Source organism: Leptopilina heterotoma, unplaced genomic scaffold (assembly GCF_015476425.1).
Source record: "Leptopilina heterotoma isolate Lh14 unplaced genomic scaffold, ASM1547642v1 Lhet_166, whole genome shotgun sequence".
NCBI classification, from domain to species: Eukaryota; Metazoa; Arthropoda; class Insecta; order Hymenoptera; family Figitidae; genus Leptopilina; species Leptopilina heterotoma.
This window is the reverse complement of record NW_025110882.1, coordinates 1034521-1042630: the sequence shown is the minus strand read 5'-3', so window position 1 is coordinate 1042630 and position 8110 is coordinate 1034521.

The following is an 8110-nucleotide window of genomic DNA, read 5'->3' as shown; positions in this document are numbered from 1 at the left end:
AGTAGAATTTCAAGCCAGACAGTTTTTCCCGTTAGAGAAGAAAATTGCTTGGGAAAAGCCTTTCTGAATCTCTCCTAACAAAGTCCATGTCACTGTTTGCTTTTCTATTCAAATCCGTTCGATATAAAGGTCCGTCTTGACCTGAAAATACACAAGTCACAAGGGACATCCCCCCCTCTTCCCTCGGGGTGAATTTGGTGCATTGAAAAAAAAATTTTCTGATTAGAAAGATTTAGCGCAAAAACAAACTCGACATCGAGGACTTTTGCTCACATTTTCTATATAGTCGGACAAAAAACGTACTCGACGAAAAATTAATTTCCTCGTTGTAATAAACTTTTAAATCCCTCTGATTCATCACAATTTTTCCTCTTCTCATATTTATATTGAAAATCGTTTCTTTTATTGCTCCTGCTGGTTAATATTAATTTTTCCCGGTACCATCGAAACAATTTTTTTTTCTTTTTTACATTTCAGTAAAAAATTCTATTATTTCCAAACTTATCAAATATTTTATTATATTTAAAACTAATTAGAAAATTAGTCAATTGGACTAAGTTTTAAAAATTAAAAATTTGGAATTTCGGAAAATTGAAAAGTATTTTTATTATTGAAATATATTTCTATTTCGTTAAACAATGTTCTAATAAAATTCTTTCTCTTTTCAGAATTTGTGAAAAATTTATAGTCGAAATCGGAAAAATTGATAGAGGACTCGAAACTGGAAAAATTTATTTATGAGGGTGAATTAATTTCGTCCCCCCCTTGGATTTATGGGAGAATATTTATTAACATTAAAAATGTCATTCATTTTTGGAAGTTGTTGATGGAAATGGAAAATATTTGAACGGAAATCAATATTCGTGAAATGGGAAAATTTTCGATTGGCATTAAAGTGAATATATTGATATGCATATGCAAAGAAAATATGATAGTTGCGAAATCTTTAGAACACACCCGTTAGAGTGAGGGGTATGATTGCAATACATAGAGAGGGACAACAGTTGGTGGTATAAAAGAGGAGGGTTGAGGAAAATCGATTTCTATATAAACTATAGAGCCAGAAAGGAACACAGGAAGCATCGTCGGACGAAGCCTAAGATCCGCTTAAACCTATGTTTAAACCCCTGGCGGTTTCTATCACTTTTTCAGTCTGAGACTAACTTTCCTTTTTCACTTGAAAAGAAGGCCCCCGTAAAAATTGTACGATTCTTTTTCCTCTTTCTCACACTTGGATGAAAACTTTTTACTTTATATTACACACACACACACACACACAATATTTAAAAAAAAATTTAACCATTTTTTTACTTTGGAAAAAAAGTTGAAAAAAATGGTTAATTTGTGTTCTGAGAATTTAATTTCGAAATTGAGGAAAAAGTATTAATTGTGTATATTTTATGTTTTAGGTTCTACAAAAGAGGATATTTTTTTGGAAAAAAGTAACATTTTCAATTTGAATCTAAAATTGGCCCAATCGGATTTCATGTTCGTGTGTATGCTATTGAACGAGTAGAATGGAAAACAAATCGGGGAAAACAGTAGGTGTGCCTGAGGCCTTTGAATAACGGGATCCAACAAATAACTTTGCCACCGCATATGGAAGTACTACGGTTCACAAACAAAACCCCGTAAATCAACATTTATGGTCAGGCTTTAAAAATTTAACAAGTGCATTATTTTATCAATTTTCTTGCAATACCAACAAACTCTTTTAGATAAAAAAAGGAACTTGTTTTTCAAATTCAATTAAACAAATTAATTAAAATTTTTTTTGTCAAAAAATCAAAAGAATAAATAATTCAATAATTAGACAGAAAGGGAATAAAAATTAATTTTTTATTAATAATTAAATTTTTCTTGTTTTAATTAAAAAAAATAAATAAAGCCCAATGGATTAAAAATGAGAGATAAAAATTTCTTAACAGATTTTTTCGTTATTTTTAGCTTGCACAGTATGAAGAAAGCGGCCTTCTAACGAGAAAAAAAAATATGTGATCGCACCAAATATGGGACAGCTGACGTAATCTTAATTTTCATTATATGACATTATATTTTGTGTCAAGATCCAGAATTTCCAGAGGAATTCAAAGTAATTTTTTTTGTGCTTACTTTTATTTTTTTCATATTTCAACAATTTTTCTTTACACTGTATGGGTTTTAGCTCGTCTATGAGAACTAATAAGGCTTCTCTTAAATCTTGCCAATGACACGACCTGACGTGTCTCACGATCATAAAAGGCATGTAGTGCCTCAATAATCTTTCTTGTTACCAAGATCTTAAACAACTTTTAAATTAAACCATTGAGGGAAGAAAAAAAAATTTTTAATTAACATTTTCTAATCTCTGATAAATTTAATTTTTTCAAAATTTGAGAAAATTTACAAAAAAACTGTTTTTTAATTAGAACAAAATTTTCTAAATATATCTAAATATATTGATTAATGGAAAGATAATGGAAATTAATTAAAAATTATATAAAGTATACACTTGAAAGTAGAGAATGATAAAATATAAAATAATTTACTGCATGGAGTAAAAAAAACGTACTCGATAAATGAAGTTAGCTCTCTGTTCATAATGACTTGTTCTATTAAATCTTAGGCAAAGATCGCTTGTTGCATAACCTAATGAATTTATTATCAGAAGGCAATAGAACCATCGCGCTGAATAATGCAGGATGAATACTCCTTTCAATCGAACGGCTATAATGGAGTTAATCAGTTTAATTTACCAATTCGTGCTTTAAATTTCAAATGCTTCAGGCCAGGTCTTTTGTAATTCAATACTAATGCCACTCTGTTTATTAATTATTACCAGATCTAGTTCATTTGAATATTTCTTTTATTTCTATTAATATCGACTTTGTCAACTTTGTTATCATTTTGTGATAATTTTATTATTCACTAAAATAATTATTTTCGTGAAAATAATTATTAATTATAATAATTTATTGTGAATTAAGGGAAAATTTATTTATTTTATCTGACTTGACAAATATTATTTATTCTTTCGATAATGATGGAAATTTTTTCTTTCTTTTATAGCTATGGCAAATGAAAATGGAGCGCCTTGATAATGTAAATCAGGAAAAGGAATCGATTTGATGGAGCATCAAAATCAATGTTGAGAAAGATATACAAGAAGATAAATTTTTCCTGCTACAGATGCTCTAGGCGCTTTTCATATCTTAATGGCCTTTGAAAAAGGAATACATACCTGAAAGTGCAATTTATCTCTCTTTCTCTCTTTCTCTCTCTTCCACCTATTTGATTGCAACGAGAATGGAGGAAAATAAAAGACAGGTATTTCTCAAAATTATTTATTTCCATCTTTATTCACTATCTTCGCCTCTCTTCATAATCAATTGAATGAAATATTTTAATTCCTTCTTTTTGCTAACTTTATCAGTAACGCGAGAAATTTTATACCTGTAAATAATATTTTTTACTGAAAACTATATTTTTGAATTTCTTTTTTTTCCTTTTCAAAATCTATCGATTTTGAAAATAAAAAAATAGAAATTCAAAATTAATCTTCTTCTTCTTCTTCTATATTAATAATCGTTGTATTCCGATAATCTGTTCGCAGCTTGAAGTTCGTTGTTGTTTGCTTTTTTGTCTCCTAACTTTTTTAATAATTTATCTTTTCAAATATTTTCAATTTGAAAATTAATGTATTAAAAATCATTGAATTCTTACAGAGAATTTTGTCAAAAAATTTGAGATTAATTGAATTCCTTCGCAGAATTCAATTATTAATGAAAAAAATTGAATTCTTGACAAGAATTTGTTTCAAATTTTTAGAAATAATTGAAATCCTCCGAAGAATTCAATTATTTATGAAAAAAATTGAATTCTTGACAAGAATTTGTTTCAAATTTTTGAAAATAATTGAAATCCTCCGAAAAATTTTATTGTTAATGAAAATAATTGAAATCTTCCAAAGAATTAAATTTTTTATGATGATAATTGAATTCTTGCGAAGAAATTTATTGAAAATAATTGAAAATAATTGAAATTCTCCGAAGAATTTTATTATTTAAGAAAATAATTGAAATCATCAAAAGAATTTTACTTTTTATAAAGATAATTGAATTTTTAGGAAGAATTTTATTATTAAAATTTTTGAACGTAATTGAAATCCTTGGAAAATAAAATTTTATTATTTATGAAAATAATTGAAATCATGCAAAGATTTTTATTAAAATTGAACTCTTTCGTGAATTCAATTTTATTATAATAATAATTGAATTTTTGCAAAGATTTTACTATTTTAAAAAACAATTGAATTATTTCGAAAGATTTATTAAAATTTTGTTGTAAATAATTGAATTTTTGTAAAGAATTTTATTATTTATAAAAATAAGTGAATTCTTCAGAAGAATGTTATTATTTATGAAAATAATGGAATTCTTCCGAAGAATTCAAGAATTGTATTTAAATTTTTGAAAATATAAACAATAATAATTAATTATTTACTTAATAAGTGAATTTTTTTGAATTTTGATGAAGACATTATTCAAAAATTTATATTTGAAAATAAAAAAATTCGTAATTTGCATAACAATAATAAATTGAATGCGACATTCCGCGCGTAACATTTGCTTGTTTTTAAATGATGAATTATTGAAATTTAATTTTTTTCGTTGAAATTTAACTTATTTAAATTTATGTTATTTAAATTTAATTTACACTAAAATAAATAATTCGATACTTAATTGAATAGTTTTATAAATTAAAAATGAAGATTTTTGTGCTTTTTCGTGAACTTTTTTCTTGAGGAGTTAAAAACACTTGGCGAAAAAAAGACTTCTGTTTTTTTTATTGTCTTCGCTCTCAATGGATTTTCTTAGGTAGGAAACTTTTTTCATTTAAGTTGTGCTTGCAGGATTGAATGCTGGATGCAGGGCGCTTTATATGATTCAGGCTAAAGCTGTTGGTACGAAAGTTTCAAGTGCGAAAGGCCGGTAATACGTAAAGAAAAAAAAGGGGAAGGCCTCAAGTGTTAACATTGCTCGAGCGATGTAACACTCCCCACACGCAAATATTCTTCATCTCTTTCTCTTTCACAAGAAGGGAAACCCTCAATTTCGACTTTGAATTCATCCATCTGAATTTTCCACTATTGCGCTTTGGAAAAAAAAGTGACGACCCTTGAAAATATATCTTTTCTCCCACTTCTTCATTCAACTAATTTTCAGGTATGTTCTCTAAAAAAAATTATCGTTTTCTCGAATTTCCTGTTTTCATAGATAAAAAATCTTGTTTGATTTATCAACAAATTATTTCACTTTTTTCTTATTCGAGTAGTTTTTGTTTTTTTATTCATAGTATTATAGATTTTCTTTAAATTAATCACTATAATAAAATTTTTCGAGAATTTTTTAACGGGGGAAAAAATTGTTTTATCGCAAGGAACCCCTAAAATAATTTTAATTTGAATTTGATGATTTTGCAGCTCCAAGGGCGTTACTGTGTGTGGAAATTTTAATATTTTAGCCATGAAGAGAACGAGTGAAGGGATGCAAAGAGGAAAAAAAGGGTGACTGGGTCTCTTAACTACTATACACAAGTTGCGGTACCCCGGAGGGAAGTACTCACAATTAACGCGGTAAGACTGCAAGAAAATAGAGAGAGACAGAAATAGAGGGAGTTTGAATATTTGTCAGGGGGATCTAACGGAGTCAGGGTGAATTTCTTCCACGAGCCGGAAGCTTAGTCATCGTTTGTCCATTGTCACCATAAGTGCACTGCCATGTAAAACCAGAAAACGAGACCTGAATATATAGGGAAAGAGAGAGAGAGTGTCTCATCCCGAAAACAATTTCGAACTCCCTCTTTTTCCAATGACATGCGTCACTTTATCTCGCAAATCTTCATCATAGATCGACGCACATTTGAAATATTTAATCGTTACCCAATAGTTGAAAAATTTCCAATTTGGATTTCCAAAAATCTAAACAATTTCTTTTAGTTTTAGTTTTATTTGTAATTTTTTTATTTTTCGTTGATTTAAATTCATTTTTATTGACTATTTTTTGTTCAGTTAAATATTTTTCATTACTTTAATTATATTTAATCAGCAGTCCGTTATTTTTCTTGTATTTTTAAACTTTATTTACTTTTTCATCTACTTTTATTATCATTTTTAATGCTTTTATTAATTAATTTAAAAAGTATAGTTTTTACTTTCTTTTATTAATTTTTTTTTCTATGCTTATTAATCAAATTCGTTGAATATTAAAAATCTTGCGCATCAGGTGCGTTGCAAACAAATTGTTATATTAAATGAAAAGATTTGAAATCAAGAATTACCTTTGACGGTAAGATTTTTGATTAAGTTAATAGTCCTCTAATTATCATAATTACTTAAATGATCTGCGCGAATACCGTGTGTGTACTAAAGAATGTTAAGCACCCTTCGACGAACTGATCGCAAACGATGCGTTTGCAATGTAATTAATTAAAGCACAAAATCGTGATTACTGAACTTGAGAAAATTGTTTGAAAAAGTAAAAATAAAATTAAGCCAAGGCAATGGGAATTATATATGTTCGACATTTTTTTTTTATCCAATTTGCCAAAACCATTTTTCAATGACAGACACACACTTATTACTTAATCCCCCGGGTATCAATTTTTCCCTTATCCCTTATAATCATAATCATTAGGAGTTTAGACCTTCCCATTTAGATATTGACCGTGAGAAATTAAATTCAAATTTATTATTCATTTCAAATACATTTTGTCCCTTTTTTTCAATCTTATAATGTTTATCGTTTTATTTACAGTCGAATTATTAATTTGATTGATATTTAAATTCAGTAAACATTAATAATTAATATCTATTATTTACATTATTGGTTTTTTTTTATTTCAAGTTTAATGTTTGCAATATCGAGTTGTATATTAAAATCCATAAATTTAATAGTAATTTTCTTTTTTAGGTAATTTTCCTGAAAATTGGGTTTTCAACTTCTGGAAACGACGATATTTGGATTGCAAGGAACATCATTGCGGTGGAAAATGAGAAAAACAAGGGGTGAAATGAAACGCCGCGTGTAATTAACGTAGAAAAGCTGAAAACGAGACGAAAGAAAGCAAAGAGAGGGATATATCACCCTCATCCCTGCAGACACGTGTCACCAAAAAAATTTCAAAGAACTGACCAAATTGACCACTAAAAAAGTACACGTACATCAGGTCAGGTTAAAAACTCGATTTTAAATTCTTTTATTACAAACATTGACAATAATATAATTTTTGATTAATAGGAACAATGAAAAGAAGAACAAGAATTTCGAAACAATTGTTTGAAATTTGGAAAAATAGTTTCGAAAATGGATTGTTTAATTAATAATTAATAGACTTTTCCTCCCTATGGGAATTAAGAAGTGGAATATTTAAAAAGTGAAATCCACTTGCTTAGCGCCAGTTTATTCCTTTCACTTTTTAACCCAGTTCCATTGTTAGTGTTACTGACCGATTCCACTTGTCGTTGACGATCACATTCCACTTTTGCAGTCGATTCATTCGACTCCATGCATCCTTGGAAATTCTGCCTTTTAATTGACGTGAATTCCTTTCTTATTTTATTTTCATGGTAAAATTTAGTTTTGGAAAATTCTCTTTTTTTCTTAAAAAAAAAACATTTGGAATAAATTTTATTCCCTCCAATTTATTGAAAACTCTTTGTCAATATCGAGAAATTGTTTGCGATGAAAGAGTAGTTTTGATTCACCATCAAAGCCATTAATCATTTTTTTACAAACAGCTTCCGTTGACATTTTATTGGCAATTTGAAACCTTAAATAAATTGCAAAAAAATTTGTCCAGTGAATAGAGAAATCTGACAGAATATTTAAAATTGTTAACTTTTTTCTCTCTTTCTAAATCAGTTTTTGAACTAGGGAAATTTTGAAAAATTCTTGAAAAATTGTTTTGTTTCTCTCACGCGCTCTCTCTCTCTCTCTCTCTCTCTCTCTTTTTCTCTCCCTCTTTGACAATTAACTATGGAATCTACAAATTGCGTAAAAAACGAAATGACGAGTTTTATGTGTGTAATGATTGAAGGTGTAATACACTCTCTTCACTACTGTGATCAAAG